A 12,214-nucleotide genomic window follows, 5' to 3' on the forward strand; every position below is an offset into this window, starting at 1 on the left:
TTGCGGATTTTGTTTGCACGCACACTAACCCCCACCCGCCCCCAAACGCCTCACCCCCACACACACACACAAAAACCCAAACGTAATCCAAACCTGTCTTATCTGTCACACCCCTGGTTCAGGAGGCAGTCAAAAGTGGTACAGTAAAACCTTTTTGTTGCGACCTTATTTATTGCGACCACCTCTCTATTACAACCCGATTTCGAGGAACTGTGAAAAAATTGCCGAAAATCCGAAGAAAATCGGACAGAAATTAAGTTTTTTGTGGTGAGTAGCGTGTTACTGCGTTTCTCTTGCCGAGTGCTGTACTGCCGTAGGCAGCCCATATCTAAAAATAGATACCACTTCCTGTCGACCGCTGTCAGCGCTTAACAACCCCCATTCCACGTCCCCTTGCGTCCCTTTGCCGGCAGGGTGCAGATAAAGGTTTTTGTGGCAACGTGTTTACGTTTAGCTTTTTGCGAGTGTCTAGTGTGGTACGCAGTTAAGGCAAAGCTACCTGCTGAATTTCTCTTGTTTTTATTACTATCGGTTGACAATGTTTGCTTAGTTTTTGAAGTCCGATTTGGTATATTTTCTCGCTTGAATTTGTGAACTATTGTTGATGACATGCAGATATTTTCCTTTTTTTTTCTTTCCGATTTTGTGTATTATGACTTAATAAATAAGATATCATTAAATATTAATAACTATTAACGTATTAACACAATGCAGGAAAAACCCTCCGGCCGCAGCGTGTAAACATGGTAGTCGGCCGCTCGCTCGCCCTTGCTGACCCTCACCCTGTACCGTGTGCTGCGGCCGATCTCGGATGCTGCTTGTACTTGTTAACAATCACGTTATCTGCTTCATTTTAACGAGAGTAAAAATATATTAAAACTGTCAGCAAATAGATAAAAGCTTTGTGTGTCCGCAAAACAGGGCACAACACTGGCCCGCCAGTTGTTTTCATTCAAAACGTGGCTAAAGATCTTGCATGGATCAGGCTGAAAACATCCGGCAATACGTGTAGGTTATAAGGAATCTTGTTATGAATTGAGACGTTATGTTTTTCGAGTAGATATACACAGCGACCGACTGGATGCACGCCCGCCTCGACTTGTTTTAACTGCCGCAGCGATGTTTATTTTGACAGCTCAAGCAATTATCTTTTCCCGTGGGTTGATAGAAAAAGGTCGTTTCTCCCAGCAAAAAAAAAAAATGAAAAAAAAAAAAGGCTACGCCACTTATTCCCCACGCAGGAAACACATTGGCTGCCGTCTGTCTCCCCCGCATTTATCTTTCTTCTAACAGTCCACGTCTCGCCTCTCGCACGAGCAATAACGCAGCGACCACGCATTGGGCCGTTTTATGCTTTGTTTGGTGACAGCAGCTTGATTTTATTCGGTACAGTAGAATCCCGCCGATGTGACCCCCATCTGATGGGTCCATTCCATTCATACGACCGTTTTTTGAGAAACCGTTAAAAATTTGAGCAGAGAAAGTCGAAAATTTGAGTAAAATCGGCTGAAAAACAAGTCTGTTACACTTTGTTGGGCGCTATGTGTTCACGTTTATCTTGGCGAGAGCTGGACTGTCAACGCGGCAGTGTTATCTTACCCGCCTCCACGAAAAGCCGCTGTGGTAGCTTCTGCGAGAGCATAAGAAACTCGTCCGGCCAGCATCCAACCTCCCCTCCAACAATGCGTGTGACAAAAGACAGGTTGTATAGTCCATTCTCGGTAAAATAAATATTTTTATGGGCGTATACAACTGTCCTTCGCCGTTAAAAAATACTTTATAAGTTTAAGTTATTATGATACAATTTGTTTATTAGTCACACAGCAGTTTATGCTGAAAAATCACTAACACCTCAAATTTTATTGAATAGAAAAATTTAGCAGGGCCGTAAATATATTTATTTTACTGCATAGTTACTTTCCCATCGACATTCCAACGTGTTTTTTTTTTTTACGCTGCGAAGGGACATGAAAATGATAATTGCTTGAGCTGTCAAAATAAACATAGCTGATGGCAAGGGCGGGAACGCATCCTGTTGGTCTGTCGCTGTGATTATCTACTCCAAAAACATGTCACAGCATTTCAGGATAGCATTGTTCTTATATCTTTCGTTTATAGCCGAATGTTTTCTACCTGATCCACACAAGTTCCTTCGCCACGTTTTGAACGAAAATAACCACCAGCCGGCTAGCATAGCCGAACTCGCGTGACGCGAATTCCTTTAGCGCGAGTATTTTATGTATTTGGATATATTTAGGGGGGGGGGAATTTGCTCGAATTCTCTATTGCGACCATTCCATTTATAAGTCCGTTTTTCCGGAAACCGTGAGGGGTCGCATCAGCGGGATTCTACTGTATATTCCTTTTCATAGGACCCTTGCTATTAAAATACATTTATATTTAAGTTTGAAAGCTTGTAAATTCCTTGCCAGAGATGACTAAACTCGAACTTGGTGTGAAAAGTGACATATTTTGAAATACTTTTTTTTGGATGTGTTTTAGTGGGGAGGGATAGGTCCGAAAATATTTACAACGTTCTTACCCCTCCCTCATAATAGCCCAATTTTACGGGATAAGGGAGGGTGAAATGAGCATTTTCTCACTGAAGGTTTTTGAAAGGAGAGCGAAGTTGGGGTGTTATAAGGGAGGACACTAGGTGGTTTGTGTGTCTGGGAGGGATGAGCTAGCCTTGAAGAATGTTAACGAGGCGAGGGAGGGGTGAGCTTATGCGTCATGAAGCCTCTGCCGCCAGCCAGCCGGGCGAGTTAGTGTGCGCCCACTCGCATTGCAGAACCTACCGCTGCCATATTTTTAAAGGAAATGTCCCATTATTTTTTTGTTATTCTTACATGAACATTATTGGAAGTATTAAAGCCGACACAAAAATACGCTGTGTGTTAAAATTTACAGTTTTTAATGATCTTTCATTTCATTTCGTTTTTTTTTCTATTTTTTTTTTTTTTATTATTTTCACATTTTGGTCAAAATGTCCAATTTTTTGATGGTTCCCAAGAATGTATTCGTAAAATCCGGGGTTCGTGACATCGGGGTTCTAGTGTATTTAACTACGGCAAGCGGAAAACGTACATGTAAACTAACCCGTAAAAATAAACTGTCTTTTGACATATTTCCTTTAGAGGTGGCCTGTAGGGTGAGGGACTTGTAATAAAGGTTGAAGTGGGTTTAAAGCAAAGCCGTCTAGCATTGTGAGTGACAGCATCCTGCCATTGTACGGCTGGTTTCTTAGCGAGTAGCGGTTTGGGGGGGGGGGGGGGGGGGTGAAATCAACTGAAAATTTCGGAAAACATCTATTACGACCCCTCCTCTATTACGACCCTATTCCTGGGAACCGTGAGGGGTCGTTTCAGAGAAATTTGACTATATAAGTACTGGAGTCCAGAGGCAGAGCGTGTAGTTAGTCAACTAAATTCTTCCCAAAGCTGACAGCGGCCGTAAGGATTTGAAATTACAGGGGGAAGAAGTATGAAACAGCTGCACAGCAGGGCATATGGAGATAAAATTACAAGGATTAAATATACAAAAAATTTAGTAGAGACATTCCGTCCATTTTTCTCTAGTCATGACAAATATAATTAGTAAAATAAGAGCCCATAATTTGAAGGAATTCGTATTAAAGATGGACAACAAAAAGAACAAAGGTCAGCAAGGCTCTCAGTACTCGCCAGTGATGTGTAACATCTAGCCTTTTGTATCACTGACTATGTATTAATGCAAGACTTATAAAATTATTGAATTTATATTAAACTAGCCGAACCCGCCCGCTTCGCTGGACGTGAAATAAGGTAACTGCAATGCATTGAAGGCAAATAATTAAGTAATGACTGTTATACGCAAGACCCCATTAAAATTTGTATAGTAGTTGTGTAAAACACCGCGTACAAACATACAGACGGACAGAAGAAGAACTACTGTTTTATTATAGTAAGATAGATAGATTATTCTTACATGTTCGCATCCATGCAGTATATGAAAAATCAGCATGCATAGCCCTATACCTATAACTAAACGTAGCTGCTCCCCACGCTTTTTCCGCATGTAATTTTGTATTATCTTGCTCCATTTAGAAATTTAAACATTATAACATAACAGTTGATACAGTTGTAGTTTTCTTATGTTCACAAATGATAATTTTTCTCACCTCTATTTCAGTCTTTGCAATAAAAATATGTTACTACCTAAATTTTGGGTAAATACCGTATTTACTCGTGTATAGCGCGCCCTCGTGTATAACGCGCACCACGATTTTTGCAACAAATTCTAAAGAAAAAAAATTTTTTTTCCCATAAATAAATTTTACTAACATTTTGTGGTACCTGTTAGGTAATTACCTATGAAACAAATGATTTAAATTGATGTGTGGTGATGCGTCAGGAAAATACGTAAACTCTGCTGTGTAGACGGAAGATAATGAAGCGCTGTATCGTCACAACTGCAACGGGGTAGAGCGGGAGGGAGGCAGGCAGGAACGTGACGCGAAGGACTAGATGACTCACCGGTAGCAGCTGCGACAAGGAAGCGGTAGGGGGAGGGGGAATGGAGACAACATTCTCTCTCTCTCTTTTATTTTACTAGCTGCGCTGGCTTCCTGTAGAGGGGGAGGTATAAAAATAAACAAGAGACCTGCGAGCTTGCGCGCGCACGTGTGTGTGTGTGTGTGCTGTTAACGTGTGTGCGAGACCAGGTTGTGTGCGTGCGTGCGTGTGTGTGAAAGAAAGGCCTTGTTGCTTGTGCGTATGTGTGGGGGCTGGCCAGAAACGTCACCCGTCACCCGGCAGTTAACGACTTCCACTCCTCCTCCCCGCCGGCCCCCTCATTTTTTTTTCCCGTGTATAGCGCGCATCCTTATTTTTTTCCTTTACTTGAGGGGAAAAAAGGGCGCGCTATACACGAGTATATACGGTATGTTTCTACTTTCAAATGTAATGTCGGGAAGACACTTCATAAAATTTCTTTGTAAACCACATTTACTGTTTTCCCATCTTGAGCTAGAATGTAAAGATTGTCTGCATTACTGACCCGCGAGCAAGCCACATACATCTGGCCGTGAGAAAAACAATCAGACCTTAAGTTGACACCAGCTGCCTTAAGGCTCTGACCCTGAGACTTATTTATTGTCATCGCGAAACAAACTGCTATTGGAAACTGTGTGCGCTTGAACCCGAACGGGAAGTTATTCGGGATGATAGGTATGTGTGGTATGAAAACAGTTTCACCTGAGCCACATCCAGTAAGAAACTCAGCTTCGATTATATTTCGTTGTAGAGCAGTTACTTTAAGTCGGGTTTCATTGCACAATTTTGGGGGAGTAAGGTTCCTATGAAGCATTATTGGAACACCGACTTTGAGAACAATTTTGTGAACAGGAAGACCACTTGCAGTGAGAGAACTCAAAAACTCAACTGGATAATTAGTGGCGTCGTCCTGATTAAGGACGCTGTTAAACGATGTATAAACCACTTCAGCCCCATTCAATTCGTTTCATAATTTTTCATTGATTGCAGCAGCTTGGTCATTTCTTGGAGTGAGTATGGCACGTTCACATAACCACATATGTTCCTGATGTATGTTTGACAGATCCCCGAATACCGAACGTATGAGTTAGTCTTCCGAAGATACGACTCTGCCAAGTATTTCTGGAAGCGTCACCTGACCGTGTTGCTCAGGTAGGGCACCTTCTCCAACTTACCTTCTCCAACTTTTAATAGAACACCGGAAAATTATTGTGCATGAGAATTACCACCCAGCTGTGCTCTCATGTTAATTGTTAATTGCAGTTTTTTTTTTATTTGAGGCCAGAGGTAAGAATTATTCAGTGAAGCTTTGATTTCATCGGCTTTAGTCCCTCAACTTACAACTGGTAGAGTTGCCAAAAATCTCCTGAAAAGAGTAGTGTGACATTTCCCATTGGCCTTTCATCGCGCCTAATGTCCCATAGTGTCCTGTCCACAGCTTCAACTGCTTTTTTATTCGCCATCGCAAACGATTAGAGAGCAATATTGTAACACTTTTGCCATATCACAATTTATTGTTATCGAACATGGTGATTCATTAGTGTCTTTATGAGAGCAGATTTTCATGAAATAAATCATTCAACGATAAAAGCTGTTTATTTAATTTAATTAAACGGACGGGTTCACCCCAAGGAGAAAATTGACGCGGCGAGACCTCGTGGACATAGAGAAATGACACACACTCACTGTTTATGTGTCTATGAAACATGATTTTTTTCTGCAATTTAAATTGTAATATACAAAAAGGGTATTGAAAATTGAAACAAATATGGCGACACTACAAACTGTCAGGATCTTTATTTTTTTCTTACTCTCTACTTAGTTCCTTACAACAGCAAGACCTAATGGCTTCTTATATTGATTATATTGTATATCATAAAATTAAGATTTCTCTTCTTTCCTTGAGCCGATTTTGATGAAATAAAGCTTATATTTCTTTCTCTGCTACGCTCAAGTTAACTTGAAAACCCCATTAAAATTCGTATAGTAGTTTTGTGGAACACCGCGTACAGACAGACAGACAGACAGAAAAAAACTACTGTTTTATTATAGTATAGATATTATACCATAATATTTCACAAAGTATTTATAACTTCTTATAAAAGCCACACGGCAATGCAAGCACGATAAAATATGCAAAATATATTTTCAAGTACATTTCTAGACGCAAATAACACACGTACTTTCCACACCCGCCGCTAGAGTTTGCTGCCGGAATCGTAAACGTGGCTTGCCATCATCACACAGATAGCAGCACGTTCACAACGTTGATTTTCGAAACATTAGCTTAGAAAACGGAAAATTTAAACTGTTAAAAACGGCTCAGATGAAAGCAAAAAGACTTGAAAAAATAATAAACTCTGGCTTTGAACCTTATTTTTGACAAGGAATTTTATTAAAATACTTGTAATAACCTCAGTAGGTTGCTCCCTGATGATGGCGAACGTCGACCGAAACATCGATGATATCATCGCCTTCGACAAGACTATAACCCACCAGGAGCCAAGTAGCTCATAAGTGACCCAGTTCGTAGGCACGGCAACTAAGCTCATTCCCGATGACTTTCAAAAATTCACAGGTTTCTCGCAGTAAAATGTACCGTGTTCAAATGAATGTGTTTGCAATTATAGCACAACGTATTTTTAACGGTGAGCTGCTTAAAGATTAACTTACAAGGCTGATAAGGGAAAGCGCATAGAAATGCGAGGCAAAAAATTTTTTCAGCTTATCAACCAGGCCCTGGACAAGTATTTTCTAACCAGTAGTGTTTCTGTTGCTCTTTTCACCACCCCTTTTCCACCCTCCTTTGCCTCTTCCATAAAAATTAGATACTGTCATGCCTTTGGGTGGCATTAATTAAAAAAAGAGGGGGGGGGGAGTATCAGTGGTGGCAAATTAAGACAGGGGAGAGGGTGAGAGAAGGTAGAATACGTGGTTCCTTGTTTATTTTACGTGAGAAAAGTCTTAAAAGTGTAGGCCTATAAAAAATATGAGCACCTAGTATTAAAATTCCACACGCTATTCACAACTGGAAGAAGTCACTATTCAAACAATCGTAGGAATAACAGTGTGTAGTGTGTAAGAAAGGCGGGCATGATTACATGGCATGATACTGTGTAACGTACAGTAGATATTTTTTAATGTTTGCTACGGTAAAGATGGGAGTATTACAAGTTCAAGGACCGACCACAGAGCGGTCAGGAAGTGGGGGAGGGATGGAGGGGGAAGGAGGGAGAGGAGGGAGGGGAAGGAGGTAAGGAGGGAAGAAGGGAGGGGGAAGGAGGGAAGGAAGGAAGAAGGGAGACAGGGAGAGGAGGGAGGAAGAGAGGGTGGACGGACACATGGCCATGCGATAGCGGGCTGGCGGGAGGATCAGTGTACATTCCATAATCAACCTGAGTAATATTTTCATTGTATTCATAGTCTTAAATATTGAATTGTATTTTATTTATTAAGACCAAATACACACAAATTATACCAAATAGATTTGTTTCAAAAAGTAAAAAAAATACAGTGTTTTATTGCATAATCGTCGCACATTTTATACTAAAATCAATTTCGAAAAGTAGGGGTGCGACATTTATGCGAGGAAAAAAAAATTTTTGTTAGGTAAAATTATTCATAAAAACAATACCCATTCATGGAAAGTACGTTTATTTAAAAAGTGAAGTATAAAAGAGCACGCCAAACACTTTAAATTAATAAGTCAAGCAACAAAAACCTATCTTCAACTTTAAATAGATAAACAACATCTATGATCCGAATGCAAGTCTGAACGAACACATAACTATCGTAGTACATACCACGAGAGAGTGTGGGCCATCAAATGTAGTTAACTGAGCACTCGACAGTGAGCACGCGTTGCATGCAATCGACGAGATATCAATATCGATATACGACTACGTGTGCGCGCTCTATACGGGAAGCAACATAACCAAACATGGATGATGCCAACTACCGCTGGCTACATTTTTGTAAGTGGTACACCGTGGCGAATCAAACGAACAGATAAACGATATAACGTTTAGAAAGGCTTTAAAAGAAAATTTAAACATCAGACAACTTCATATTTCCGTTAATTAAATAAGTAGGTGGTAAAGTCAGAATATATTTTAGATTTCTACTTTAAAATACATTGTTTTATACGGAAAAAAAATACCCACACAAAGCGCTTCGAATCTAATAGCGGGACCAAAAACATCATGCGATGTTTACGCGAAAGGTTTTACGTATATGTATCCAAATTTGACGGCCTTAAATATAGGTACGACGATTATGCGATAAAAGAGGATATTTATTTTTCCTCGGGCGGGTGGAGTTCAAAATGAACTACCCCTGATTTTACGAATACAATTTGTGGAACCGTGAGCATATGTAAAATCGAGGTGCTAGTGTATTTCTTTTCAATGACGCACAGCATAAATAATATTTACGTGGAAAAAGGAAGCACAGTTTAAGAAACAGTTGTAACTGCAGCAAATTCTACCAAATTTTTAGTATGGCGCTTTAAAGAAGTTACATTTTTTGTGTTTGTAGTAGGGGAGACCAGGGCTAGTTGCTATAGGGGCAAGTTGCAACAGTGGCTCTAAATCATTAACCGATGGTACTAGTGTCGCACCACTACGGGAAGGAAAGGAACCACACGTAATCTTAACGGTATTAGTTCGACAAGTCGTAAACAGATCGCGCTTGGCTTCAGTCGTGCACAACATTCCTACTGTAGTCGCGAGTAAACTCACACACGGATTACTTAGCTGCTGTTGTGTTGAATGTGTTTGTCGAAATTTAATATATTTGTACTTCTGAGGGCAGCTTATAGTGTTGTACTTATCTGTATATAATGAAAATTGTTTTATAACAACGCCTCTAAGTGAATGACGGTAAGTAAATTCAAGTTGTATATCGGGGCTAGTTGCAACACATGTTGCAATTTACCCCAGATATCAAGGATACTTTTTTAAATGTTAAACATCAATTCATTAGTATTTCACTCGATTTCAACGTTTATACCGATATGTTCGCGTTATATTAGCCCACGTATGTTAACTAACATAATTTGTTTTTGTAATCATTTAGGGCTTCACTCAACTATTTTATACATAAACATTGTTTAGATTCATCTTAGAAGTTACGAATATTTGAAACCAAAGCAAATAATCGAGAACTAGAATGCCGCAATTACTGTTTATAATATTTATGTTTATATATGCATTTTGTGAAAAAATGTAATAACTATTTTTAAATATTATAGCTATTATTTTCCCTTTGCAGTTACGATGAGAACGTATAAGAAGAAGACGAATCGAGGGGAAACACCACAGGATGTCATGGAGAGGGCAGGTAAACTTGTTTTAGCCAATCCAAACTCCAAAGACTGTTCCGTACGACAGATAGCAAAGATGTACAACATTCACTACTCTACACTGTACACTGTCAAGATACATACAAAAACTTAAGAATAAAAACATGGATATAACAACAGAACAACCTGAATTCAGTTTTGTCTCAGCGGGTTAACTACAGCCGCGGTGTGTTTTCAGTGCCGAACAAGAGTGTCAATTTGTTGAGTATCTCAAACGTAATTCGGAAATTATGTTTGGGCTAACACCAGCAGAAGTGCGCAAGCTTGCATATGAGTGTGCACTAAAGTTGGGATTACAGATTCCGGACCCTTGGAAAGTTAATGAGTGTGCCGGTCCAGATTGGTTTTCAGGTTTTATGAAACGCAATAATGAACTATCTGTCAGGCAGACTGAAGCCACGAGCCTTGGGAGATGTACTTCGTTCAACATGCATAACGTTTCCGAATTTTTCAATAAACTATCATCCGTTCTCACACGTCATAATATTTCAGCCAACCGAATTTACAATATGGACGAGACTGGAGTGGCAACTGTTTTGAAACCTGGCAAAATAGTTGCTAAAAGGGGAGTCAAACAAGTAGGATCAGTAACAGCAGCAGAACGTGGAGAAATGATTACTGTAGCAACAGCTGTGTGCGCATTAGGAACAACTTTGCCACCCATGTTTATTTTCCCTCGGAAGAACTTAAAAGATCATTTTATACGTGATGGACCGATAGGTTGCATAGGTACTAGCACAAAATCTGGTTGGCAAACAGAGGAAACATTCATCACATTTATGGATCATTTTGTCTCTCTTACGTTACCATCTCCTGAAAATCCAGTGCTTTTGTTTCTGGACAACCACTGTTCACACATCAGCTGCCAAGTCATAGATTTGTGCAAAAAAAGAGGCGTAGTTCTTCTTTCGTTTCCTCCACACTGTTCCCATTGCTTGCAGCCTTTGGACGTTTCAGTTTTTGGACCTTTTAAAAGGCGTTTTGAAACTGGAATTAATTCCTGGCACAAAAAAAATCCCGGCAAGACTCTAACCATAGTCGATTTGACGATTTGCCAGCAATAGTGAAAGATGCCTTCTTGCACTCTATGACACCAGCAAACATTACATCAGGTTTTCAGAAAACTGGTATTTCGCCTTTCAACCCTAACATATTTACAGCTTTCGTTACTGACCGACCAGATCCACACAGTTGTCAGATAGGCATGCAGGGAAGCGTTTCTTCTGAACTTGATGTGCATTCTGGACCCAGCATTATTGAAACAAGTGCTGAAACAAACATTCTTGCAATACCTGGTCCAAGTGTATCCATTCAAGAGATTGTGGGTCCTTTACCAAAAGCTCCACCTAGAGGGCAAACCTCTTGCAGAGGGAGAAATAAAAGGAAGTCTGCAGTTCTCACTGACACTCCTGAAAAGAGAGCGATTGAAGAAGAAAAACGTAACAGTGAAGAAAGGAAAAGGAAAAAGGCTGAAGCTGAAGAAAGGAAACTACATGTAATCAATAAAAAGAAAATTCAGAAACCTTCACAAAATGACAAGAAAGAAAAAAAGACAGCAAATTGTAAGAAAGTAACAAAAAGAAAATTAAACTTCAAAGAAGATAGCTGTAGTGAAGAACAGGACGAGATGTGTTTAGTATGCATGACAAAATACAACAGGAATGAAGAATGGGTTCAATGCACATCTTGCCAAAAATGGGCGCATTGGTCTTGTGCACGAAAAGACCCTATGTATGTGTGTAATGACTGTGAAACAGATGATTCTGATACATGGGAGTAAGTGCTGCAAGTTACCCCAGCTGGTGTTGCAACTTGCCCCAGATCGGGGGCAAGTTGCAACACTTACATCACCATGAATACATAGCTCTAGATTTTAATACTTAACTGCTTTCTATGTTCTGGTAATGTTATGTGACACCTAAGAGTATCTAAGAAAACATTCCCTTTATTATAGTTTGATTTTTATCGAAACATAAATACTACAATGCAAAATGTGAAAAGTGTTGCAACTAGCCCCGGCCTCCCCTATAAAACTATGATGAGGCGCTAAATGACAGCCAATATCTCCAAATAAAAAATTTAATCAGTTCTGCATCAACTAATCACATTTCCTACCGAAAACTGTATTGTACAAGCTTCACAATCACTGTGTATATAATACTAGAATACTCCATGTTTGTATTAGTGATTTTTCATGAGAGTTTTATTATTTCCCTAAACCAAACATAAAACCACTCAAATTTTTTTCAGCTAAAAATTTCAGCTCTACTCAAAAACTTAAAACTCAACTCGACTTGAAATTTTGAGTACTCTGGCACCA

General features: G+C 39.7%; 1 protein-coding gene across 4 annotated transcripts in view; it reads right to left on the minus strand.

The window, feature by feature from the left end:
• LOC134539372 (regulator of telomere elongation helicase 1 homolog) overlaps window positions 1-12,214 on the minus strand; it is a 79,875-nt gene that overhangs the window by 28,114 nt on the left and 39,547 nt on the right. The window lies entirely within an intron of this gene.

This window comes from Bacillus rossius, chromosome 15, assembly GCF_032445375.1.
Source record: "Bacillus rossius redtenbacheri isolate Brsri chromosome 15, Brsri_v3, whole genome shotgun sequence".
Lineage (NCBI taxonomy): Eukaryota > Metazoa > Arthropoda > Insecta > Phasmatodea > Bacillidae > Bacillus > Bacillus rossius.